We start from the raw sequence: 27791 nt of genomic DNA, 5'->3' as shown, positions 1-27791 counted from the left end.
CATCATAAAAAAATAATAGCATTTATCTTAAAGATAATTAGCTTATTTAAAAAATACAATCTGTAAGCACTTTCTTTAACTCGATATAAGATCCATTTATTTTAAATACTTTTCTAAAACTTTTTATAAAAAATAAGAAAATAATGTAAGCACAAACCTTGTGGTTGAAAAGTTATGCAAACCTTGGGTTCAGTACCCCTCAAATAAATAATGAAAACAATCTCAGATTTTATAGGATAAAAATTAGGTCCAAACGGGCAATTTTTTTCATTTACAGACAATCATTAGATGTTTGGGCTAATGCTACTTTGGACTAAAAGTATTTAAAAGCTACAATTTCAGACAGACTGTCTTGCACACTTAAAATACAAATGTTTTATTAATTACACTGCTTGCCTTAAAAATATGTTTCTTAATCAAAAATTTGCTAAATTTTTATAAAACATAAACTAATACTTATAAAAGAGCCTGAGGCAATTTGTTACAATTAATTAAATTGTTCAACGTTGTTTAATTAATTGTTTAGGCGGTCAGAGCCGGAACAGCTAATGAAGTTTATGAGACTGTGATATTACTTTCGGTTTTGTGAAATGAAGAATTACATAGGATACTTTCAGATTGAAGTTCTGTAGAAACAAAAAAGTAAGTACCATCCCTCTTTCTGAAGCTCTTTATTTGTTTGTTGACTTTTGGTAATTAAAAGGTCACTAAAGGAGATATCAGCGAAAAAACATACATTGAAAACAAAGTTAAAACAAAACGTTGCCGACAAAAATATCCAAAGAAGTGATTTGGAAGTGCTGAAGAATAAGTTTAAAGTGTTCGAGACAAAGATAAATTCCAATTTCGATTCTTTGTTCGGGTTATGTATTGAAGAAAGTGCAGTCAAAAGTCTTTAATCCGGACATCCATAATCCGGAATGATCTATAATCCGGACCTCAAAGCTACAAATTTTCCGCGCATGCGTTTACGCATATGCATAATACGTTTACGCATGCGCGTTTAATGTATAACGGACGGTATAAGCTAAGCTAAAATAATCTATTTCAGTTAATGTTGCAGATTGTGTTGTTCCTTAATCTTCTAATTGGATACGGCTTATTATTTTCTTTTAGACTATTAGAGCAATTTAATAAAAGTAAGTTGGAACTTTCGATTATGTCAAACACAATTTCCGATACTGGAGCTGCAAAGAATCTACAAAGGGAAAGCATGTTTCGATGTCCATCAAACAAAAAGTGGAATTGCTGCAAAAAATGGATAAAGGCATATCCTTTGTTTCTCTAACCATTCCAAAATCTGTTTATCAATTTCAAGCTGCTCTGCGGGGGGGGGACGTCACGGCGTGCAATGAACTGGAAATTGATCTCTCAGCACTATCCTCATCTTCATGGCAGATGTTTTTATTTTAATCGGCTTATAATTCCTTATTAAATGTAGTATTTCATCTCGATTTGCTCCCTCTTTGATATGATTTAAATCAAATTCCTCGTCATTATAAATATCACGAATACACATCAAATAGTTTTCTGGTTGCAATTTTCTAATTTCTATGCATAATGTATGCTTTACGCATGCACGGGTTGAAAGAAATGTTTAATAAAGTAAACAAATAAATATTAAGATTTTTTTGTAAATTTTGATACCCTTTAGATCATAATTGCTCTTTATTTCATAAATTACGGTTTTATATTTTTAATTTTATAATTTATGCATGCCATTTTACCAGATTTAAACTGATGATCTATAATCCGGGAAAACCGATAATCTGGAATCGCTGAAGTCCTGACAAGTCCGGATTAAAGACTTTTGATTGTATTGATGCTTATGTAAAAGAGAAAGAAGAGATTGACGATATTGTCTTAGATGTAGAAGTCGAATTAAATCGTAAATTAGCTAAGCTTTCCAAAGAAATTGAATAGGAACCTTTGGTTTTCACGAATGCTTAGGTCAATGTTAAATTATCCAAAATTATTTTGCCAACGTTTTCGGGTAACTTACACGAGTAGCTTTCACTTAAAGATATTTTTTAGCCAGTGTTGATTCAAATCCTAATTTAACAGATGTGGTCAAATTACAGTACTTAAAATCTGAGCTAAGAGGAGATGCTAATCGTATTGTTCAGTCAATATCCATAGTTGACTCTAATTATAAATTAGCCTTTTCATTACTAGAAGAAAGGTTCTCTAATCACCACGAACAAGTGTATGTTCATCTGAAACGATTTATGAATATGCATCCTACGCAAAATGAGTCTGCGTCAGCAACATTAAATGTAATTGACATTTAGAGACTCTTTCACTGAACTGTGTTATCTTCAGTACAGTGGCTTTGTTTTGTATTAGCTGAGAAATACTTGGCGACAGAGCAGAATCTTGTCTAATAGCGCATGCGCCACTAGAATCGCCGCTGAAATATATTTTCGATAAACTTGATTCTTGTTGTACACATTCGGAGTTGCGAATCATATGTTACTCTGTAAGAAAGAAAGCTAGCGCTAGACTGTCGCCATGGAAAATAAATGTATTGAAAGTAAAAGTGTTATTTTCTGTAATGTGTGTGTGGTGTTATTTTATTGCGATATATAGCTATTGACGAGAAATAGAATAATTCAATTCACCAAACACACTTGAATTGAATTATTCTATTTCTCATGAATAGCTATATATCACAATAAAATAACACCACACACATTACAGAAAATAACACTTTTACTTTCAATACATTTATTTACCATAGTGACACTCTGGCACTACGTTTCTTTCTTACAGCGTAACATACGAATCGCAACTCCGAATGTACGTTTTTCTGCTCATATCTCCTTTAGTGACATTTTAATAAGCAAAAGTCAATAAACAAATAAAGAGCTTCAGAAAGGGGGAGGGTACTTAAACTTTTGTTTCTACAGAACTTCAATCTGAAAGTATCCTAGTAATCCTTCGTTTCACAAAACCAAAAGTAATATCACAGTCTCATAACCTTCATTAGCTGTTCCGGCTCTGACTTACTGAGTTGGATCTCCGAATGTACTCCGAATGTACTCCGAATGTACGTTTTTCTGCTCATATCTCCTTTAGTGACATTTTAATAAGCAAAAGTCAATAAACAAATAAAGAGCTTCAGAAAGGGGGAGGGTACTTAAACTTTTGTTTCTACAGAACTTCAATCTGAAAGTATCCTAGTAATCCTTCGTTTCACAAAACCAAAAGTAATATCACAGTCTCATAACCTTCATTAGCTGTTCCGGCTCTGACTTACTGAGTTGGATCTTTTAATTTCTTATTTAACTACTTTTATTAAATTCAGTTTACAATATAAAATTAGTTAAATTTTTACAAAATGTAAAATAATTACACTGCTCACTTTAAAACTATGATTTTTAATCAAAAATTTGTTAAATTTCTACAAAGTATAAAATAGATAATAAAAATATGTTAATTCCAAATTCAGGCTTCCAAGTGCCTATATGTTCGGGTGGAGGACTATGTTATCCAAAATTTAATGACTATAGGCAACATTGTTTTTCAACAATGCGTAAACATACATATGTTCATGCAAATTATCATTATTTAGTTTCATGAAATATGATACAGGGTGATAATATTTGGTGACAACAATTAGAAAAGTGCTTCGGACATTTAAAGTGATTTGACACAAAATGCCATTTTGAAACTAATAGCCCTTCTGGGGTAATTCACATTTGTGCTTTAGAAAAAAATATAAAATTAAAAATATTAAAATAAAAGCTGAAAGATTTCAAATTTTATATTACACCCAAAGGGAATTCTTTTAATGTTTTGTGTGTTACCTTTAATTCTCAAATAGCCTGTTCTTCGTACATAAATCACATAAAATTCAAGTAAACAGCTATATAAAAAAAATATTTAAAAAAGGCCTATCTTCAAAATTTCCAATAGCCTTGCGTGCTAGAGGTAAAGAAATTTTTTTCCCATACAGCAATACCATTGCTCACTTTTATTCCATTATAACTGATGAAGTCACTTCAAATAATAAGGAAACTTTATGATGGTGTACAAGATGATTTGTGAACAGTCAAAAAATATTAGATAAGAAAGACATCCTACATTTTCTCAGACTAGCTAAGATTACAGGTCCACTCAATAATAATTCTATAATCTCAATAATTTCAAAATCCGGGTTAGATGGTAGCAACATTAGCTATGAGTTATGATGGAGCAGATAACGTGATAAAAAAGGGAATTGGAGCTCAGATTAAAGCTTTTGCTCCAAAAGCAATCCATATGCACTGCACTTCTCATTACATGAATCTTGTGTTCATATACTCATGCAACATTTCTGAAATTCACAATATGCTGAACAAACTTTAAAAAAAATATTCAAATCGGCAAAAAATATTAGACCTTTTCCGGACAAGATAGATAGCCTATACGGCATTGAGGCGTACCGCCACTTCTATCACAGCTTTTCCGATATCACCGAATTTAAAGGATCCGAAATTCGATCGAAAGCAAGTCTATCGAAATACTGTTCATTGTGATTCTGTGTTTTGTTAATACAAAGCTGCATTTTAGCAGTACCTTAACTTGTCTAGCTCATTTTCCAACTAAAATCTCAGTTTTTCAAATTTAGAAAAGATTGTATATCACCGTTTTGCATCAGTTTGCGCTGATCATGTAAATGAAATTTGTGACATATAAAGATGATTTACCCTATCCGGTAACACATCGACGTATTTTCACTTAAAAAAACATCAGAGAATTGCACAATATCGGCAATGTGCATCTTCCTTTGTTCAAGTACACATTGATGTAAAAAAGTCAAAGGAAATTGACAAAAATCCAGTTTTTCTTACTCTTGTAAAAAGCGCCAAATAAGTGGGCGATTCTGCACTTCACACCCTAATTTTATATTTGCTGCGTTGTTTCAAACAGAGGATTAAACCAATTGTTTCCTTTTCCTAATATACTGTGAAAGCATCGATTTATCCGTTTATAGTTATATTTATAGTAAATTAATTGAATTCTGCTGCTATGCTCAACGATATATATAGTTAACAAAATAGCTCTAGACAAACGTTACGCAAATCAAACGACGCCAACTGTACTTTTAAATACGATGAAAATAAAATTAATAATCATGTACATACTAATGAGTGGATGAACTTTCGTTAAGTAACAATTACTGATGTAAAAAATTAAACACAAATATTAACACTTAATTAAATAGATAACCAATAGAATAGACTGATGCAATACATTAAAAGAATTTAACTACAGTTTATTATGAAAAACTTAATGCAGATAATTTAATTTTCATCAACAAAGATTTAACCGGGACATTGGTAGTACCGACAAACCGAGTGAAGTGCTAAAAAATAAATAAAACAATATAAATACGCAAATATACATTACCTGGAGCTGAAAGGCTCGGACTCCATTTCAGAAATTTTTATTTTTATTACACAAGTAAATTACAATATATATACTACAATACAAAAATTTTAATGGCAAGAAAAAAAGTATTTATTACAAAGATTATTTACAAAAATATTATATACAAATGTTAATAGTTAGTAAGAAAAATTAGTATTTATATACAAATGTTAGTAAGGTTAGTTATGTACGAAGATATTAAAGCTTAAATATCTGAAAAAGAATTAGAAAATTATATAAAAAAATATATCAAATACAAAGATAAAATATCTGAAAAAGGAATTAGAAAATTTATAAAAAATATATCAAATACAAAAATAGTAAAGATTCTTAAAAAGAATTAGAAAATTATATTAAAAAAAATCAAAAATACAAAGATATTTAAGATTAAATATCTTAAAAAGAATTAGAAAATTATACAAAAAATATATCAAACAGAAAGCTATTAAAGATCTTAAAAAGAATTAGAAAATTAGATCAAATTAGACAATGAAAAATATATAGAGAATTTATAATCGCAAGAATAGCACCTAGATCCAACAAAGTTATTAGTATGAGCCGTAAAGCTTTTGCACTTCGTCGCGAAGTCAGTGGCGAACGGTCATGTGCCCTTTCTAGCCAATCAGAAAAATCAGTTAAAAATTACACTAAAATTTCATTGGATGGATTTGCACCGTTTGCTAATAGTAAATTTCGGCCCCCTCCCAGACCCGAAGCACTTGGCGACATAAAGTTCGAGCGTTTTCACTCTGCTCTTGTTAACAACCACTGATCAAGGAAACGTCGATGCTTGTCAAAATTCATGATGTAACCCCTCACAAAATTGATTCTGGCCCTTTTTTGACACAAAAAAATTTACTAAATTAAGTCCTTCAGTGTTTTTACCTTTTTTTCACTGTAGAAGGCAGTTACTCTTGTTAAATTTAACATTTGGCACTAAATTTTACCTCTTTGCGGAACCCTCTTTTTGGCGATAAAAATAATTCTTTGATGATGTGGGGATAAAGGCATTGGTCATTGCAAATTCGAATCCTTTGTTACCATTTCAATTAATGCTGGTGATTTTTTTAGTCTAAAACAAACACTTCGCTTCCGAAAACTGTCAGATTTAAATTGAAATGAGTTTCACTTCAGTTTTAGACAAACGAAATAATTTGACTAGCTACTCGGGAGAGGCGGAATATCTTATTGTAGCAAGTACGGTTATATAAATGGCAGGGAAAACTTTCTACTACCACCTTGCAATAAACTTTCATTTAAACCTCAGGACCCCGTAATATTTACACAAATTTTGTGGGACTCCATAAGTATTGCGCAAATAAGACACACGCGTGAGTGAAACTCTCAATTTTTTTCACTTGTACTGTAATATACTATTGCAGTTTCAGGTCATTCCCTTTAATTTCTAATTTTAAGACATAGAACGATGTGAAATTTTTAAATATGTAACAAACGAAATGACAGCTTCACGTGCAAAGCAAGGAAAATGAACGTTTATATTATAAAAAGAATGCGTCGAAACGTTTTCGTTTTTCCCTTTGTCTGTATTGTCTAGCTTTTTTTATTTTCAGATACATTGTGTAAAAATATTTGATAACTGTAAAATTATTATATTAAGTTAAAGAAATATCAAAACTGCTAAAATTTTGGCAACATCCTACTGCAGGTCCCGCGACCAACACGGGAGTCGTGACCTACAGTTTAAGAAACCCTGTTCTAGGTAAAATCCTAGTATACGGAACAGCATTTGACGCGACTTTAAAAATCGTCGCCAACACCAAAATGACACATAATGCCGCCGAATCCCGTATGTACTGCAAACTAGAATTAAAACGTGTTCTCTCTCTCACACACACACATACCATATCCATATATATATATATATATATATAATTTATTTACTAAATAATATTGATTATATTTATCTTCTAAGATTAATTATAGTAGATTTATCTGAAAAGAGTGAATCCATACTTAGTAAGTTCTATTTCGAAAGATGTTTTTAAGCAACTTGAATGAAAATTGTTAAAAATGTTTAACGGGGACTGGAATTAAATCATGAATAACAAAATTTCAATTGTAAAAGGAATAAATTAAAAGCAAGAATTAAATTAGATACAAATAAATTATATGCGTTGCTCTAGTTATTTCGTGCACTATTTAGGAATTTTTTACTTGTTGTAGAAGGGTTAAGGCGACTGTGCCTGGGCACCTTGTTGTGTCCAAACACCGTTCCATCGTGATACACCAAGACTCCATTAAATGTGATCACATTTTTCCAACCGGGATAGTGATTAGTGACTCTGAGTACCGTACCGAAAGACTCGCGCTCGAATCCCGGAGACTGCATGGATGTTTGTAAATGTATAGTGTCTGTGCGGCATGGGGGGCACTCTAAATACGCGGCGGGCCGAAAGTCTTTTTTCGTTTTGGAATATATGAAAGATGTTATATTATATGTTAGTCTAAACGCATATTCATCTAATATCCTGTAGAATGTGTCGCTATTCCACTTGACCCATGTCCATCCATAAACTCTATTGATATACCATATTAAAATTTAAAAGAAACCTTGTTTAAAAAAATGTATTTGTAATATTTGGATCGTATTAACCGAACTGTTGATCACAATAAGCGATGTATTTTCCATGTTTTCGTATACAAACTGAAGGGCGTTCTGCAATTCGATAACAATATCCAAATGATAACATTATTTTTCACATTGGACAGCTGATGTTTATCCATTTTCACAGTCGCACTTTCCCGTAATTCTGATAATACTCTGTTACATGCAGTTGAAAACAAGTCTGAAATCATTTTTTCCAAATGCAATTGAAAAATAGATCACTTGTACTGTTTCTGACAGAATTTAAACCACTTCAGAATTAATCAGGTTTACATGAATACAAAGCGTTATTATGGCAATGGTACGCAAGTCGCGAAGAAATTTTGGGGGGTCGCTAAATTCAAAAAAAATTTATTTGACAACAAAAAATATAACGGCATTTGAAAAGAATTTTGGATGTTTAACATTTACTAGGAATTTTAAATTAATCATTTCCATAAATTAATTTTGATTGTATTGTTTTCCCCTTGATTCAGGCGTTATGCTTGAACAATTCGAGAATCGAATTTCAAAGCGCGCAGCGATAATTGTAATATGCATAGTTTACACACTTGTGTTCCCTATTTCTAACCAAATTTGTTGTCAAGCAAGCATATAACATTTTCGAAGTATTGGAAAATTCGATTGCGTGCTTGAAGGATGATAAAAAAAAAAAAAAAAAAAAAAAAAAAAAAAAAAAAAAAAAAAAATCAGTTTTGTTTGATGGATAAATGGCTACACAAGAGGGTACAATCCTAGAACGCGGTATGGTCTTGGCGCGAGTTTGAAAATTTTCGCCAACACCAAAATGACCCGTTTACTGCTTATAATAATGTCGCAAAATTCACCCAATCCCGTGTGTAACGTATACTGGGATTAAATCGGCAAGAGTGAAAATGGGAATGATGGCCAGACATCTAATAAACATTTTTCTTTCTACTTTTAATAAAAAATCAAGTAAATATCAAGAAGAGTTTATTAGATACTGTTTTACATGTTGCATTATCAGTGGAAAATGAATATCCGTTGTGTGTTAAATGCAATGAAAAATCAATGCATGAAACCTGTTAAATTAAAACTATATTTGGAAACTAAACATAACGATTTAGTAAATAAATCTGATTAATTTTTAAGAAATTAACTAACAGCGTGAAATATCAAAATGTATTTTTGAGAAAATATACAACAGTTCCTGAGGTTTCATCGGCATCCTTACAAATTTCATATTTAATTACGAAAAATCTAAAACCTCATACAATTGGAGAATCGCTCAATCTTCCTTTTCGGCAATAAAAATGACATCAATTATCCATGGAGAAAAATACAATAACGACTTAAATGATACGAAACAGTCACGATTTTATTTGAATTCGAAAAGGGGGTGGGATAGAATTCGGAAATATGCAACCGGGAAAAACCGGCAACTATGAAAAAACGAAATAAATAGGCGTAAAATGGACGAAATACGTTAGTCTAAACGCATAATTCATCTAATATCCTGTAAAATGTGTCGCTATTCCACTTGAGCCATGTTTATACATAAACTCAAACTGATAAACCATATTAAACTTTAAAAGAAACCTTTGTTTAAAAAATGTATTTGTAATATTTGGATCGTATTAACCGAACTGTTAATCGCAATGAGTGATGTATTTTTCATGTTTTCATATACAAATTAGAGGAATTTCTGCAGTTCGATAACAATATCCAAATGATAACATTAAGGGGCATTTACTGTATTTTACAATTTCTGATTAACAGGGGGGGGGATTCAAACTCTTGGTTGACAGAATGACAGTTTGCATGATTTTCCTTTCAAGAAAATATGATTTTTTTTTTCATCTGGAATTGGATCATTATCCATTTTTTTTGGCGCATGGCTGTAATATTCTGTCACTAAATTCCAAATTCTTTAGAAGCAAATCTGGCTCCACTGTACCCGAGTAGTTAAAACTGTTGACTACTGCGTTGGCTTTTGTGATTTTTACTATGCAATCAGTTTTCCTTAGAAATTACTCCACGAAATCAAACCTACGTTATTTGGCCAATGTGCTTGGCCAAATAACCTAACCTAACATTTGAAGGAAATCAGCGTGAAACCAATTTTGAAAAATACATAAACAAATAAGTAAGTAAAATTTTAAAAAAATTCTGAAAGTTTTCAGATTTTATATGACATTCAAAACTGCGTCTTTTAACGTTTTGTGTGTTCACACTCAGGCCACATAATATTCAATTCAACAGCAATATTGCAAAATGTTTAAAAACAGAACATCTGTAGACAGTGTCGCGCGCAGGAGATAAAAACACTTTTCTTCTGTACGGTGTTGCCACTACTGGCTTTAAAATCGTTGAGTTTGTTAATCAAAAATTCCTTAAAATTTTCCAAAATATGGAAAAAATTCGAAATTCAAAATTCGTGGGTCCAGGTGCTCATGTTCGGGTGGAGGATTACGTTATTAAAAATTGGATGACCGTAGGTACCGTACTTTCTTCACAGTGCTAGAAACATGCATACATTCATGCAGCTTCTTCATTATTTAATTTCTTTAAATATAATACAGGTCGGTAATATTTGGTGGCAACAATTTAAAGAGTGATTCGCCGTTTATAGTGAAACGCCATAAAATGCCGTTTTGAGACTAATAGCCCTTCTGGCTCACCGCCCGCTCGGGTTAAAAAATTAGGTTATGTTAACTGAATACACACAGTATTGTAGGGGTATCACCTTCAGGGATGGGACGCCTTTGTGGAGGTCTTTCTCAGGAAACTAGATTATACTCATGTTACAGACAAGTGAAAAACCAAGAGAAGTACTCATGTAGCCCACTAGTTCGAAGAGGTTTGCAATTTTAGTCGAACTACCGGTATTGAGTGGTCACTCGTGGGGTTTTGGAAAAGCTAAGATTGATTTTTTAAAAAAAAATATTTTTATTTATTTATTTAACCAAGATTAAACTAAATGTGTTCCACATTTTCAAAGCAACTGAATATGATTCTTACTTCGTTACTTGTTTACAGATCGTTACAGCTAGCTCAAGACAGGGATAAAAACTAAAGATAACTAAAGACAGCTTTAGTTTAGAAACTAAAGATAACTTCAGTAACTAATTAAAATAGAGATTTCTAAACTAAACTTTAGTTTAGAAAAATTAACCTTGATCGAAACTTAGTCTAGAGAAAATTGTTTGGCGCGTGCTGTCTTGCCTCTGTCGCCCCCCCCCCGCTTGAAACAAGATTTTTCGTTGTTTCACTTTTCATGCGAGTCAGTTGCCTTTCGGAAAAACGGAAGATATAATTCTTTCGTTTGTCCAGTATTAACAACTAAGCTATTTAAAAGAAATAGATGCAATTCTAAAGAATATTATCTATTTACATTTTAATATGTTTAAGTAAAAATGCACTTAATTCATGATACATCTAATTATATAGAATTGCATTTTATATTTCCTTCAGTTTTTAAGTACACAAGAGATACAGAACATTCCTGTGTTACCCTAAATGTATTATGTACCTGTATTATCCTTTAAAATATTCCGTTATTCCACCTGGGACGTCTCTGCCCATAATCTCCACTTTCAAAGGGAAAAAAAGGCCCTTCTGGACGATCGGTAAAATCAACCCTTTCAGATTTTTCATTATTATTTTTTAAATTGGCGATATTGGCGACATAAACAATTTCGAAAAAAATTAAAAACTGAAGACCATTTTGACACTAAATCCAGGTAGTCGTAAATTCTAATAAAAACTACCTGAAGTGGACTGAAGTTTAGCTTTCCTATTTTTTTTAGCCCAAAGGGCGTTGGCTCAGCAGGGCTATTAATTTCGTTTTGGCATTTTGCGTGGATTCACTATAAACAGCGAATCACTTTTTAAATTGTTGCCCCCAAATATTAGAGCCTGTATTATATTTAAAGAAATTAAATAATGCAGAATCTGCATGAATGCATGTATGGTTCTCGCATCGTGCGGGAAAAAAAAAGGGGGGGTTACTTAGAGACGTTAAACTCTGAATATCGTAGTTCTCTACCCGAATATGGATACCCGGAAACCCGAATTTAGAATTTCTTTTATTGTCTATTTCATATTTTGTAAAACTTGTCAAAACGAATTTTTGATTAGCAAACTCAACGATTTCAAATCAAGTAACGGTAACATTGTATTGAAAAAACACTTTTATCTCCAGCGCGCAAGACTATCTGTCGGAAATTCTAAAGATATGCTGTTTCTAAATATTTTTAGCCCAAATGCTCTCGAAATGTGTATGTGTAACGTAATGTAATATATACGAGTGTACTGCAACCCTCCTGGCCGATAATAATAGGCCTCATGGTTAACGCAGCACAACCAACACAAACGTGTATATGTACGTAATTCAAAAAAAAAAAAAAAAAAAAAAAAAAAAAAGCCCCTTTGAGAGTAATATAACACGTGAAAGCCTTTCTATTTTATTTTATTTATTTATTTATTTTTTAAATTATGGCGGGCACTAACCGATTATAGGCGTTGCCCCCTACTAAGGTCAGAAAAGGAGGTCGTTTTATTATGGGGCCGGCGGCCACCGTTACGTCCTATGAAGGCACAGACAATTTACATACATGCCTTCTCCGGGATTCGAAATCAGGCTCTTCGGTTACGGTTACGTTCCCGTCTGGACGGCAGGTTTCCTAAATTAATGTTTTGTTAAATTACTGCAAAGTACACGAGGACTATCTGCCTGAGAGAAGGGATGCCTTCGTGGAGGAGTTCCTAAGTGAAATTGGCTCAAACTGGGGAAAACTAAGAAAACACCCATGCCAGCCCGTTAGCCAGGACTCGAACTACCAGTGTTCAGCGACTTTAGCGCTCGGCAGCTGGTGGACCTCCTACGTTAAAATTTAACTGCTATGAATAGGAATGGCATAACTGTTAAGCATTGATAGGGGATGTTTACAGGCTACATTTAAAATGGTTTATTTTACTCTGACAAAAAATGAATAAAGTTTTGGAACCTAAACAATGAGTAATAAAAAAGATGTAAAACCAATCCTTTTTATGCCAGTCATATTTTATGTTGATTTTACTTTCTTACTTATATCATTTTCTTCTTTCACATAATTTCAAAATTGAGCGTGAGTCATTGTAATGACAAATCAGAATTGCTTCAACTGCCTCCACTGCAAACTTGTTACTTTTATCCGATTCCTGAGGACCATTAATGAAAATATTCTCTGGAAATTTGCATCGTGGGCTAGAATGACAATTAGCTTAGCTTTCTTGGATATGATTTCCGATCAGTATGCTTTGTATCTGTAAGAAATTTAGCCATTTTCAAAGTAATCACACAGTTTTAAATAGTATTCTTTTTTTTTTTTTTTTTTCCTAATTAATCTTAGTTACCTTATGGCAACCCTAGCTACTATACGAAAACGTTGGAAACGAAAAGGTAGATGTAAGGAAATTCATGAATCACGAAGTTAGTTCACTTCAACTGCAGTGTTTTAAAAGGCAGATGCAAAGCTCATAAACAGTATCTATTTTTCCGCTTTGGCGCGTATCGAAAGATACAAAGTCAACAGAATTTTATTCGTATTTTCTGTTATTATATTCAGACATGTCCTTTAGTTACTCGCTGGGAATTTAACTTTGCTCTTGCTGTTGCCTTTCACCCTAAAGAACTCGGATATATCTCTAACGAAATGAAAGAACTTTGTTTCTTTCTTCTTTTTTCCGGTTGGCTAGGTACAGTGGCTCCCAAAAGTGTTCGAACACTTATGATTTTCATTGAAATAGGGCTCTATCCATTAATCAAAAGTAAACTTTTTCAATGAGATTTTAATAATAAGATCTATAACATATTCATAACAAAATTACATGATTTTTAAAATATAGCGAAACTTTATTTTTAAGAAATTAATAATAAAAAAATGACAAACATTTTATCTCACAAAAGTCTTTGTACACTGAAATATCTTTAGATAAAATCAAAATTAGAATTACAGTTCGCCGCTTTTTTTAACTTTTGCAATGTGGTGACATTTAAAAAATCGCTTGCTTTAATTTTTTATTGTTTACTTCATAATATTCTATTTATTATTGAAAAATGGGTTGCAGTCGTAAAGAAATTACAAACAGCATTCGAATATTGATAATTTGTCACCACAGTAGAGTTAAATCAATTCGAAATATCGCTAAATTAGTTAACGTATCACATTCTACAGTGCAGTATGTGATAAAACGCTTTAAAGAAGAAAATCGGATTGAAAACAAGGTAAAAAAAGGTCGACCGAGAAAGTTAACTAAACGTGATGAGACTATTTAAACGTGATATACGAACTATTTAAACGTGATGAGAGATTTATTATTAGAAAATTTGTGAAAAACCCACATTTGAGTGCTGTAAAAGTTTCTGCAGAAATTAATGCAAAGTTTTCTACTTCAATTTCACCTTAAACTGTTCGACAAGTTCTCAGAGAAGCTGGATTACATGGGCGTTCACCCCGTAAAAAAATTTTGTTAGTGAGAAAAACAGAAAGCTTAGGCATTCATTCGCAAAATCAGAGATAAATACACCCGAAACGTACTGGAATAATGTCCTATTCGCTGAGGAAAGCAAATTTAACATTTTTGGTTCCGATGGTCGAATAACTGTATGGAGAAGAAAAAATGAGGAACTTTATTCTAAGAACTTAGTTGGAACAGTTAAGCAAAGCGGTGGAGGTGTACTTGTGTGGGGGGAGGGCATAACAGCATCAGGACTAGGTAATTTGGTATTAATTGATGCATAATGAATCATTCTCTTTATTTAAATATTTTAAGAGACAATTTAAAATTATCAGCCCAAAATTTGGGTATTTGAAACAACTTTATTTTTATTCATGATAACGATTCTAAGTTCTCTCAACGTTCGCCTGTAGTGTCTCTACAATTGTCCACAGGTTTTGAAAACACCAACTCAGTCGCCAGATTTAAACCTCATAGAACACATTTGGAAAGAGCTAGAGGTTAAAGTACAAAAACACGACATCAAAACGAAAAGCGAACTCAAAACAGCCATGATGGAAGAATGGATGAACATTGATACAGAAATTACAAAAAAAATTAAAATCTATTCCCAGACATTTAAAAGCTGTTGTGGATGCTAAAGGATATCCTACTAATATTAATTGAACGAAAAATGAAAATATTTAATAATATGTCAAGATTTTTTTGAAGTGTACGAAGACTTTTGTGAGATAAAATGTTTGTCATTTTTTGATTATTATTTCCTTAAAAATAAAGTTTCGCTTATTTTAAATATATTACATGTCATTTTGTTACGAATAGATTATAGTTTCTTATTATTAAAATCTGATTCAGAAAGTTTACTTTTAATTAATGGATAGAGCCCTATTTCAATGAAAATCATAAGTGTAAGAACACTTTTGGGAGCCACTTTTGGGATCAAGAGAAACAAAGTATTTTTAAATATTAAATTCAAAAATCTCGTTGTCATAGCCCTCGAGGCTTTGCCATAATCACACACACACACACACAAATCTCGTGAAGAAAACTGGCTAACTAGCGGCTCAACCGTGGAAAAAAATTAAAGGCATTTCAAATAAAGTTATTAAAATTTTATTGCCTTTTTGCAAAACCTATTTGTGTGAATAAGGATTTTCTTCCATGCTGTATTTTAAAAATAAATACAGAACTAAATTAAAAGTGGATCCTAATTTACGGTTAAAACTAAGTGAAATAAAACCAGAAATAATGAAAATTATCTCTCTTAAATGGGCCCCAATTTCGCACTCAATTTTAGAATTTAATTATTATAACTTAAATTTTGATAATTAAAATGGAAACCCATTTTTAATCGAATATTTTTTATGCGTGCATATTTAATGCAAATAGCCAACAGGTTGTGCAAATGGCAAACTTTTTTTTCCTCCATTTGAGAAATTGAAAAATAATCAATGTAAAATGTAGTGGTGGAACTAAAGTTTTTCAATTTTTGTTTAGGGCCTACCAGCGGCCGAGCGGTAAAGACGCTGAACACTGGTAGTTCGGTCCGAGATTCGAATCCCACGAACGGGCTGGCTGCATAGGCGTTTTCGTGGTTTTCCCCATGTGTAACGTGTATACGAGCCAGTTTCCCTTAAGTCCTCCACAAAGGCATCCCTACCTTTAGGCAGATAGCCCTCGTGTGCTTTGTCATAATTAAATAATCCAATCCAATCAATTTTTGTTTAGATGGTACGCGTTAGACAAAAGGTTGAAAACTGCTGTTCTAACGTTTCACACAGGGCTTAATTTCTAAGATTAGGAGAGCCGAAGCCCTACCGTAGACCCTCAGGAAAGAGGAACAAGAAGAAATAAATAAATAAAATAATTAATAAAATTGTTAATCATTAAAATAATTAATGATCAAAGTGATAAATAATAAAAGAAATATATTAAAATTTATTTCTTTGGTGATTTTAAATATAACTTAATCTAATAACTTTATTATTAGATAATAATTGAATCTAATAATTTATTATTCGATTAAATATACGAGTACTATATATTAGATTATTAGTCCAAAGGGGCTTTGTCTCTGAAAGACTATTGTTTTCGTTTGCGCTTTTGTGTCGAATCACTCTGAATGCCCGCTTCACTTTTCAAACTGTAGTCACCTAATATTATCGCCCTGTATTATATTTGAAGAAATTAAATAATGAAGAATCTGCATAAATGTAAGTATGTGTTTCGCATTGTGATAAAAGAACGATACCTAGGGCCATCCAATTTTGAATGACGTAATCCTACTGCGAATATGGGCATCTGAAAGCACAGATTTGAAATTTGTTTCATTATCGATTTCATATTTTGTAAAACTTTAACGAATTTTTGATTTACAAACTCTACGATTTCAAAGCGAGCTATGGCAACGTTGTACAGAAAAAACATTTTTATCTCCAGCGCGTGAGACTGTGTCTCGGAAACAAAGATATGTTCAATTTAAAATTATTTTGCGATATTTATCTTGAACTGAATTTTATGGTTTAAGTGCAAAGAACAGGATATTAAATAAATAAAGGTAACACACAAAATGTTTAAAAAACGCCTCTTTGGACGTACTTTAGAATCTGAAACCTTTCAGATTTTCTTTTTTGTCTTTTTTTTTAAATTTATCTCTAATTTTAATAAATCTAATAAATAATTTTTAATATAATCAGATCAAAATTTTCGATATCAAATTTCCACTGAAATTGTTGTTCAGTTCCATAGAAGAAGTACCGAAGCCTTCTTTTTTAGGGCTCCGGCTAGCATTATTATTTATCCTAAAAACTAAGAAGTACCGGAACCCGGTACTTAATAGCCGAGTTCCGGTAATTAAGTACCAGAACCCGTGCAATTTAAGCTCTGATTTCGCAACAATATAAAGGTATGTGAGACAGCGGCCAGCCGCTACCCGACTTTTTTCGTATCCTCTAAAGAAGCGGCCTACCAGCGGCCGAGCGGTAAAGTCGCTGACACTGGTAGTTCGGTCCGAGGTTCGAATCCCGCGAACGGGCTGGCTGCATGGGTGTTTTCGTGGTTTTTACCCATGTGTAACGTGTATACGAGCCAGTTTTCCTTAGAACGTCCTCCACGAAGGTATCCCTGCCCTTAGGCAGATAGCCCTAGTGTGCTTTGCCATAATTAATTACACCACCACCACCTCTAAAGAAGCAAACAGCGTTGCCATGTATTACAACATACCTTGAAATTTGTTAGACAGTTCCAAGAATTAATGGCAAAATGCAAAAACGGCAAAAATTACGGAAAAAGAACACTCAAATCCTTGAAGAGATAAACAATAATTATATGTACTGTACGTAATATTTGCTCTGTTTGGCCTAGAAATATCTTAAAAAGGTTGTCGAGTTATACGGAATGTCTGGATATGGGGAGTCATGTTTGCGGGATTCTACTGTATTTAATTTTAATTAGATTTATACGCATTTTCGCAATCCATTTTGTTATCACACATTTAGAACATGGGTGTCTAAAGTGCGGCCCAAACGCAAATTGTGAAAGTATTTAAATTTATACTTTTTTATTAAAAAATAAATGTTTGAACTCGATTCGTTGGCATTTATTTTAAAATAAAAATTTAAATAAAAACATCTTAGTATGTCATGTTGATATGCAAAGTGACATTCAACTGAAAGAAAAATTTGAAATTTTTTTTTTACTGGAGTTTTATAAAGATTACCTACCCCGCGATAAATATCCTAATTTTAACAATCATGCTTTATTAATGTCTTCACTTATATTCGTGAACAATTATTTTCAAGAATGAAGTATACAAATATAGAACAAAGATCACTGACAAACATCCTGAAAATGCATTAAGAATTGCTATCTCGTCTATTGAACCCGATATCGATTTGCTTGTTCAACAAAAGCAAATTCAACCATCTTCATTAATTCGAACTTTTTCCATTTGTATGAAATCCGAACTAAATGAAATGAAACTTTTACTAATTAATAATAACATAAATATCTAATTCAAATATTAATAAATTAATAATAAAAAGAAATTAATTTATTTTAATAAAACAACATAGAGCTAATTTTTATTTCAATTTGTTAAAAATATTGTACGTGTGGCCAGCAAATTTTTCTTTCTTTGCAATGCGGCCTCGCAAATTTTTATCCTTTACAAAGTGGCCCTCAAACGGTCCTAGTTTAGATACCCATGATTTAGAACAAGGAAGAGAAATTGAGCCATGTGGATTTATGTGTCGTCGACATCGTACCAAAAATCAAGAATATTTAAAAATGTTTGCTTCAAGAGACTGAAAACCGAACAAGTTATCGTTCCTAGAAAAAATATCTCTTCTAATACTATCACAAAATATGCGTGTTCCCTTCTGATACAATGCGAAGCATTGAAAATAATACAAGAAATGCGTTTAAGTGAAAATAGTAAAAGTACAGATTAGGCGACTTTGGCGTGATGTTGGCGAAGTACACTGCGCAAAAACACAAAATGGGACACTTCCCGTATCTGCCGTTCTACTGAGCCGATTAACAAAATTCAAATTGCGTTTTTCATGTCTCGAAAGCGCGACTTAGGATACGTACAGTGGGTACAAAAAGTATTTGCACACATACATTTTTGTTCACAATTTATAAGAAAATGCATTAAGAAATACAAAAATTGGCATTTAAAAATAGAATAAGCTTATTTATATAAATTAATTAAAAAATACAATAATATTAATAAAAAAAACATTTTTTGCAACAATATTAAAATAGCTTATGTCAAAAAAGTATTTGCACACTCAACTCAACTTTAGCAAATTTGCATTTTTATGCTATTATTTGACAGTCATCCCGCAGTAAATAACGTACGTAAGACGACTAGGTGTTGTCGAAACGTTATCAGTTGATTGTCGATTCAAATTGTAATGGCACCTAAGAAATCTGAACTGCCGATTTCGTTGCGAGAAAAAATTGTGTCTCTACGTGAAAATGGCCTAAGTTATCGAGAAATAGGTAAAAAAGTAAATGTTTGCTTCTCTACTGTTCGGTATATTATAAAACGTTATAAAGAAAGAGGATCTACATCAAATAACTTGCGCTCTGGACGCCCAAGAAACTTTCACTGCGAATGAAGCGAAAATTCATAAGAGAAGCATCAAAAAGTCCATTTGTTAGTGCAATTACTTTAGCCAATGATGTCGCTTCAACATCTGGAGTTCAAACCTGTGCCCAAAGTGTTCGAAATGTCCTGCATGAAGCACACATTTATGGGAGATCACCAAGGAAAAAAAAAACCTCTCATAACTGAACGAAATAGTCTGAAGAGACTTGAATTCGCTAAGGAATATAACAATAAGCCAATTCATTTCTGGAAAAATGTCATATTCTCCGACGAGAGTAAGTTCAATATCTTTAAATCAGATGGCAGGAAAATAATTTGGAGAAAACCTTGTACTGCTTTTCATACCCAAAATGTGTTACCTACAGTTAAACATGGAGGAGGTTATGTTATGATTTGGGGGTGCATGGCTAGCAAAGGAGTTGGTAATTTGTGTTTTATTGATGGGAATATGATAGCTCGAACCTATATTGATGTGTTGCGAGATAATTTGCCACAAAGTGCAATAAAATTGGTATCAGTAATTCGTACTATTTTCAGCAAGACAATGATCCCAAGAACACTGCCGGTATAACACGTATGTGGTTGCTTTATAATGTACCCAGAAAACTTGCCACTTCACCACAATCACCAGACTTAAATCCTTTGGAAAATTTGTGGAATTCTTTGGATTTAAAAATAAGAAAAAGGAAGATTTCAAGCAAATCTGCTCTTAAGCCCTTATTGAAGAGTGGTCGAATACTGACCCTACTGTTACAGAAAATTTAATTAAATCAATGCCAGCAAGATTACAAGCAGTAATAGATGCTAAAGGAATGCATACTAAATATTAGTTATTTGAAATTTGCTTATATATTTTATTTCTTTTGTATTCATGCAGGTGTGCAAATATTTTTTGATATGAGATATTTTAATTTTGTTACAAAAAAGCATTGTTATTTATATTATTGTAATTTTTCTGTTTGTTTCGGATGATTAAACTTATTCTGATTTGGAAATACCAATTTTTTTATTTCTTAATGCTTCTTTTTATGAATTGCAAACAAAAATGTAGGTGTGCAAATACTTTTTTTTACCCACAGTATGTTACTTCTTTCCATATTTCGATTCTACGACTCAAATGATGCCAGATTGCCAAGTTTTGTAAAAACTCGCACGGGAATTTTTAAAAAATTCGCTCTCAAAATTTTAGCTCCTCCATGTTAATTGAATTTAATATATATATTTATTAATATCTCTTTTTTATTAAACTTTTTGTATTTTTCCTTCCACATTTCGAAATTTAAGTTCATTCCAAATCAAATTCACCCATTTTTTATGATTTATTTGTTAATTTGTATTTTTAAACAAATTTTATCAATTTTTCGAAACAAATTTTGAATTCTGACCTATAAAATTTTTACCATCATCTTAAAGTAGTTGTATTTCTAAGCATATCTACGAAAATTCGAGTTTTTTTTATCCAGAATTTCCTAAGATATACGTGAATTTACACATTGGGGCGTTTTGAAATTTGGCATATTTGCTATAAGCGATAATAACGCCAAATCTCATTTACGCACTTTGTTAAAATTAGTTGAAAGTAAGAACGATGACTTTTTCCCGCTCCTCTATAATTAAAAAAAAAAGGAACGGAAAATAGATTGCAATAAATTAAGAGGTACTTACGTATTATCGCAACCAGGCCAAAATTCGCATAAATTGCCAAATTTGGCTACCCTACTTACGGCACCCCTACGTGTTATACGTAGTTTTGTAAAAAGAGCATGTGGAAATTCACAAATTTTTCCTGCATTTTCGTGCAAATTTTTGTAATTTATGAGAAAATAGCAGTGTACATGGATAAAGTCAACAGTGTGCGCAGTGCCATTTTTGTGCAATTCTGGGATGTTTTTTTAAGTAAAAATAAGTCGACGTGTACATGGTTATGGCGAATACGGTTTTCAATCAGTGCTAAAAGCAATAGCCAAAAGATTTCCGCCGAAAAAATAATTCTGCAACTTATTCAAATTCGAAACCGGAAGGGTTTAATTGCTATTTTATATTTTAAAACAAAATAATATAAAAAACTGTATTAAAAATTATCTGTAATTAATAAATGTACATTTTCTTTCTATTCACACTTTTTTACTCAAACTTACAAATAGCGCCAACCTGGTTGCGATAATACGTAAGTACCAATTAAGAAGTTCGCTGAGTGAATTAATCTTGGCTCAAACTGGAAAACAAAAAAAAAAAAAAAAAAAAAAAAAAAAAAAAAATGCTCCAAGGTGGATTTTTGAAATTTCTCCATAAATTTTTCACCAAAAATTAGAAAATTTAATATTAACTCGTAGAATAAATTAGAAAATTTAATATTAACTCGTAGAATCGAAATATAGAGGGGAAAAAAATTGGTACGTTATTTCAGAAAAAGTCCGATTTTGTGTCAAAATGCCTATGTTAGAGCAATGCTATATATAACTCTAATACATATCCTAAGTCGCGCTTTCGAGACATGGAACTCCCCCCCCCCCGCTTTTCGCGCAGTGTAAAAACGTATGCATGTCTGTGTATACACGCACACATACAGGCACCTACATACAGTTAGTCACGAAAGTCTGCATACAGACTAAATTTTAAATTAAAAAAACACTTAAAGCATAGAAAAATGTATTTTAATCATTGCATTTTTTTTCTTCTATTATCTAAAATTGTAAGCTTAAATAAAAAGTAAATAATATCAGTGTAATACTTTTTACATTTTTTCAAAAATATATTTTGTCAAAAAAACTCAGAAATTCCCTCCAGTTAAGTCTGCGTACACTTTAAAAAAAAAGCAAAATATAAGTTTTTTACATTACTTCAATACTTTGTAGGATATCCTTTATTCTTCAAAACAGCTTGCAGACGTCTGGGCATTGACTGAACTAGTTTTTCAGTGTCATCCGACGTAAATTTCGCCCATTCTTCCTGCAATTTACTAATTAGCTTATTTCGCGACGTAATATTGTGTTTTCGAATTCATTTCTCCAATTTTGCCCACAAATATTCGATTGGATTGAGGTCTGGTGACTGTGGTGGAGTACGCAACTGTTTTGGAGTGTGATAGAGGAGATATTCCTTCACAATTTTAGCTGTATGTTTCGGGTCGTTGTCTTGTTGGAAAATAAAGGTATTAGAAAGGTTTAAATTTCGGGCACTGTCTCGTAGATTTTTCTTCAGAATATCCAGATAAACATACTTATCCATGACTTCATCAATAATGTGAAAATTTCCTACTCCTTTCGACGACATACACCACCATACTACCACACCGCCAACTCCATGTTTGACAGTTGGATTTAAATTTCTCAGATTCAGTTCTGTTCCTGGTTTTCTCCATACAATAGGGTGGTCATTAACTTTAAATATTGTAAATTTACTTTCATCTGACCAAATTACATTGTTCCAGAAGTCCTGCGAAGAGTTTAAATATGTTTTGGCAAAAGCAATTCTTTTCTTTCTATTTGTCTCGGAAATGTATGGCTTAGACCTAGGTTTGCGTCTATGATATTTGGACTTTCGCAGCACTTTTCGTACAGTTTCAGTAGAAATTTCCTTGTTGCTAGTTAAAAAAATGTCTTTTGCAATGCTTGCAGAAGAAAGTTTAGGATTTTGTTTAATTCGTAAAAGAATTTTTCTTTCTTCTCTCTGCGTTAGCTTCTTCGGTCTCCCACATCTTGGTTTTACAGCAAGACTACCAGTGTCAAGATAGTTTTGAATAACTCTTTGCACATTAGAAAATGGTTTTCTAATGGTTTTACCAATATAACGAAGAGTTTTACCTTCATCTCTCAATTTGATAATTAGTTGTCTCGTAACTAAAGGAATTTCTTTATTGGTTGTCATTTTCGTCAAAGAAAATAGAAATAGCAACTTCCAATCAACGTGAAATTTGCTTCGGAAGTCAATGACCTTCAAAGTGTAACCTTCTTTGCATTCTCAAGTTTGAAGTTTAAAAGTTAGATAAGAAATCCCCTGCCTCCTTCGCGTTGTACGCAAACTTTATAGGCTTTAATTTCTGGCCACTTATCTTTTAAAAATTAGTGTGCATAAATTATTAGATATGAAAATATTACAGTTAAATAATTTCAAAGTCCCTTATTGAAACTAAATATTTAAAAAATAAAACTTTAAGAAACTACCCTTTTCGCACCTTAAAATTTGGATTTGATATTACTTTTCTTGATGTACGCAGACTTTATTGACTAACTGTAAGTCCGCACATACATATACACATATAAGCACATACATAGTATGTATGCCTCTTAAAGAGGAGAATGAAATTCCGACTTTTCCAGATTTTCCAGGTGTGTTTTGAGAAAACTCCAGTCTATTCGCATAGTGCGTGTTGGCTGCGCTGAGAAGTAAATTAATTATAGTACCATTTGTAAACACAAAAGTTTGTCAATTGCATCAGAGGCATTATATAATAAAATCCTGAAAGAATTACTATTATAGCTATAATAGGAGCTGTTTTCTCCACTGAAGATTGAGATTAGAATCTGCCCGATCTGGATTAAAAAACGAGTTTTTTTGCAGACATTTTGCAGCTAAACGAAATAAATAAATCTATTTAATGATATTTTAAAATAAATTCAGGTATTTTATATTTATTTAGCAGCATACATAAACAAAAATATGTGCATTAAATTTCGTGATAGTATGTCATCATACTGCTAGATTTAGTTTCAGAATTATGCCAGAGAAATTTGCCTAAATTTGAAAGTATTGTTAACTAATAATAAATAAATTTAGAGGATTTAAACATTAAATGCTATAAATAACATTAAAATGAAGTTAATTACTTAAAAATTGAATTACCATAATCAATGATATTTTGGCGAATATAGTCAGATTAAACGATTACTATTTTTACTGACTGATTACGATTTTTTATTTTACTGCAAAATGAAAAATAAGGCATTTATTAAAATGAAAAAAAAAAAAAAAAGTTTAAAAGATTTTGCGATAAAATCCTAGTCTTTGCTACGGCCTTGGTAGAATTTTGAAAACTGCCGCCAACACCAAAATGACCGGTTTACTGCCCAACATCTTCTTAAACAGAGACTAAGAGACAGAAAAAGGTAACTGTTGTTACTGCTCATCATAATATCACCAAATCCTGTGTGTACCGTACATGGAGGTTAGAATAAACTAAATATGTATTGTTAAGATAAAAAAAAAACTTCTCTGCAACAGAAATGGCTCCGTCTCAACGTTGAGGGAAACAGCTCCGTATGCGCGAAATATCTGTCGCCGGAGCTCGCGAAATTCAAAGGTCAAGTTTATCAAGAGTACATAAAACGAATATCGTTTTAAATTTCCTTTAAAGGAAAAGAAAATAATTTTTGTGCGAGTAAATTAATTAATTGATTAGCTATTTTGAGCAAAAAAAAGTACGAAAATCCGAGTATAAATTATCACGAAAGTCTAAGAACATCGCGGAAAGGGAAATTCTGGCCGTCAGGTTCCGTCGCCAAATCCCCTTGGCATTCTTTTCCCTTGGCGAGTTTTTCCCTCCGCTTTCTACCGACACTCTAGCAAACTGATTTACATTACGTCTATGGAACATTTCTTTCTTTACATAGACATTCTTACATTAGATCAGAGTCCATGGTACCGTATATTAGGATTAAACCGATTTTGTTGCATACGAGAATGGAAAAGTATTTTCTTCAGTTCAACATAATCTGCACAAGCGAGTCTTTAGGATTCTCGCGGTTCGAAAACTTGCTTTGCCTTTCTAAAAGACAATGCGAAAATTGGCTCTACGCCAGCTGGCCGAATGACACTCATCCGATACATAAGTCGCCAACAAAGTGATCGTTTCCAACATTGGCGCAAAACTCGCTTTTTGGAGGATCACCGTATGACATAGCAAGCCCCGGCACTGCGACCTGCATCACAGCCAGCACCACCGGCCCAGGCTCTAGCCCCAACTCCTGAGGACTGCAGCTGTACCGACACTCTCCGTTGAGTATTCCAGATCTCATCTGAGTTCGGAATCGACCACAAAACCTTACTACAAGCCTTCAGAAATGCCCTGCCTCAGCTACGGACAGTCTCCACCGGACCTGAGCGAGCATTTTTTATCTACGAGGCCTACGTTGGACTCCTCAACTAAACCAGCACGTTCAACGATCCAAACAGAGATGAAGAGCTACTGATTTCGTTCTGGAATGCCAACGGAATAAAGAACAAGATCCACGAAGTCCGGGATTTTATTAATGAGCACCACATGGACCTCTTCCTCGTACAGGATTGTACATCTGGTTGAGGGACTTAGCGCGAACATCGCGAATTATGTTATGCTACCGAAATGATAGAGAGGTATGCATCAGTGACACTGTTCGTGCTAGTGGCGGTACTAGCATATATGTAAAACGCTCATTAAAGCATTCTAGAATACCCACGCCACCACTGGAGGCCCTAGAAGCGACAATTATTCAAATTCATATTCAAAATTCCCCCCCCCCCAATAGCAGTAGCGTCCTGCTATATGCCTCCGAGACAGGGACCTGCCTTTCTCTCTGATCTCAGAAAATTAAGTGGTGTAGCAAATAACCTGATTATCGCAGGAGACTTAAATGCCCGTCATAGAAGTTGGGATTGTGTCAATGCCAACAACTATGGCGATAAACTCAAAATTTGGGCTCAGGACGCCCGTACCCAAATTATAGCGCCGAACTCACCTACCCATTACCAGTTTCCTGGGGGGTTAGGTGCTCCTTCCATTATTGATTTGGCTTTATTTAAAAATATTCCATTAGATTATTCGATCAAAGTGATTCCGGAATTGTCCTCTGACCATTATCCGGTTCACCTCACCCTTAAAACTACCAAAATCAATCAAAATTTACCGGCGCAAGTCTCGACTAACTGGGACAACTTTCGGTATGTTTTGGAAAATAGTATTCTCCCCCCTATCAAAATTAACGATAATCAGGAGGTTGACTTAGCCATTGACAGGCTCAACCAAACCCTGGGAAGTGCGTTCACGGCTGCTTCCAAACCCAAATTCAGGCCTAATCACTATAAATTACCTGACTTCATTAAGGATAAAATCAAAATTAAAAACCGTCTTCGCAGAGATTGGCAAAACACACTTTTAGAATCCTTTCGAGTACAACTGCGAAGAATCCAGAATGAGATCAAGTCTGACATTAAAAAGTACTCAGATGATAAATACTCAAATTATCTTAAGTCCTTAAAGACTTCTGACAATAGCCTTTGGGTTGCTAGCGCACGGCTTCGCAAACCTAAACATGACATTCCCCCCCTAATGAGCACGGTCAATGACCGGATGGCATTAACAGATACTGAGAAGGCTGAACGCATAGCGGACAGTCTTCAAACACAATTCTCATTAAACACTGGACTCATGTTCGATACCTGTGCAACGCACACGCATGAAGTCCAACACCAAGTTGAAGAATTTCTCTCCTCAGATACACATTCTGAGGAACCCATTACCACAACCATGACTGAGATTTCTGCAATTGTCAAAAATCTCACCCCTGCAAAAGCACCTGGCCTTGATAGGATTTCTAATCGCATGATTAAAAATTTGCCTATTAAATTCATATTTTACCTAGGAGTTTTGATTAACTCAATGCTAAGGTTAAAATATTATCCTAATAGCTGGAAGAATGCTTTAGTCATTCCTATTCTAAAACCTGGTATGGACCCAAAGTCCCTCAAAATTACAGACCGATCAGCCTCCTGTCTTCACTTAGTAAAATCTACGAAGCTATACTGCTTAGATACCTGAATGATTTCTGCCGAAACCGAAATATTATTATTCCTCAACAATTCGGTTTTCGCGCAAAACACTCAACTCAGACCCAGCTACTGAGGGTAGTAGAAATCATTCACACAGGATCTCGCAGTGGAAAGCCTACAACTATAGTCTATTTAGACGTAGCAAAGGCTTTCGACAGGTGTTGGCATATCGGAATTTTATTCAAGCTCATGCGACTTGAAATTTCGGCTAATTTCGTGCACATAATGCACTCTTACCTCAATAATCGTACCTTTTCTGTCAAAGTTAAATATTCTGTTTCTTCTCCTCGGCCTATCCTGGCGGGGTGCCTCAGGGAGGAATTCTTAGCGCTACGCTCTTCAACTTGTATGTAAATGACATACCACAAT

The 27791-nt window shown here is 33.1% G+C and overlaps 1 protein-coding gene and 2 long non-coding RNA genes across 18 annotated transcripts in view; 1 reads left to right on the top strand and 2 right to left on the bottom strand.

The window, feature by feature from the left end:
* Nucleotides 1-27791, bottom strand: part of LOC146995015 (uncharacterized) — a 217788-nt gene that overhangs the window by 108147 nt on the left and 81850 nt on the right. The gene's annotated exons all lie outside the window — the stretch shown is intronic.
* The window catches only part of LOC146995017 (uncharacterized), a 184858-nt gene that overhangs the window by 108147 nt on the left and 48920 nt on the right, over nucleotides 1-27791 (bottom strand). Inside the window, exon 1 of one of the 13 annotated variants that reach the window (XM_085825228.1) lies at nucleotides 5395-5934. The exons of the other annotated variants lie outside the window; for them this stretch is intronic. The gene's annotated coding sequence lies outside the window, so the exon portion shown is untranslated. Of the gene's footprint in view, nucleotides 1-5394; nucleotides 5935-27791 lie in introns of those variants that run through there. 13 annotated transcript variants of the gene reach the window in all.
* The window catches only part of LOC146995018 (uncharacterized), a 96395-nt gene that overhangs the window by 30781 nt on the left and 37823 nt on the right, over nucleotides 1-27791 (top strand). The window contains exon 5 of one of the 4 annotated variants that reach the window (XR_015043477.1): nucleotides 527-541. The exons of the other annotated variants lie outside the window; for them this stretch is intronic. This is a non-coding gene — a long non-coding RNA (uncharacterized LOC146995018). Of the gene's footprint in view, nucleotides 1-526; nucleotides 542-27791 lie in introns of those variants that run through there. 4 annotated transcript variants of the gene reach the window in all.

Source organism: Stegodyphus dumicola, chromosome 10, assembly GCF_044657685.1.
Source record: "Stegodyphus dumicola isolate Sdum_Otavi_A_Nest chromosome 10, ASM4465768v1".
NCBI classification, from domain to species: domain Eukaryota; kingdom Metazoa; phylum Arthropoda; class Arachnida; order Araneae; family Eresidae; genus Stegodyphus; species Stegodyphus dumicola.
This window is presented reverse-complemented; position numbering and strand designations above follow the sequence as displayed.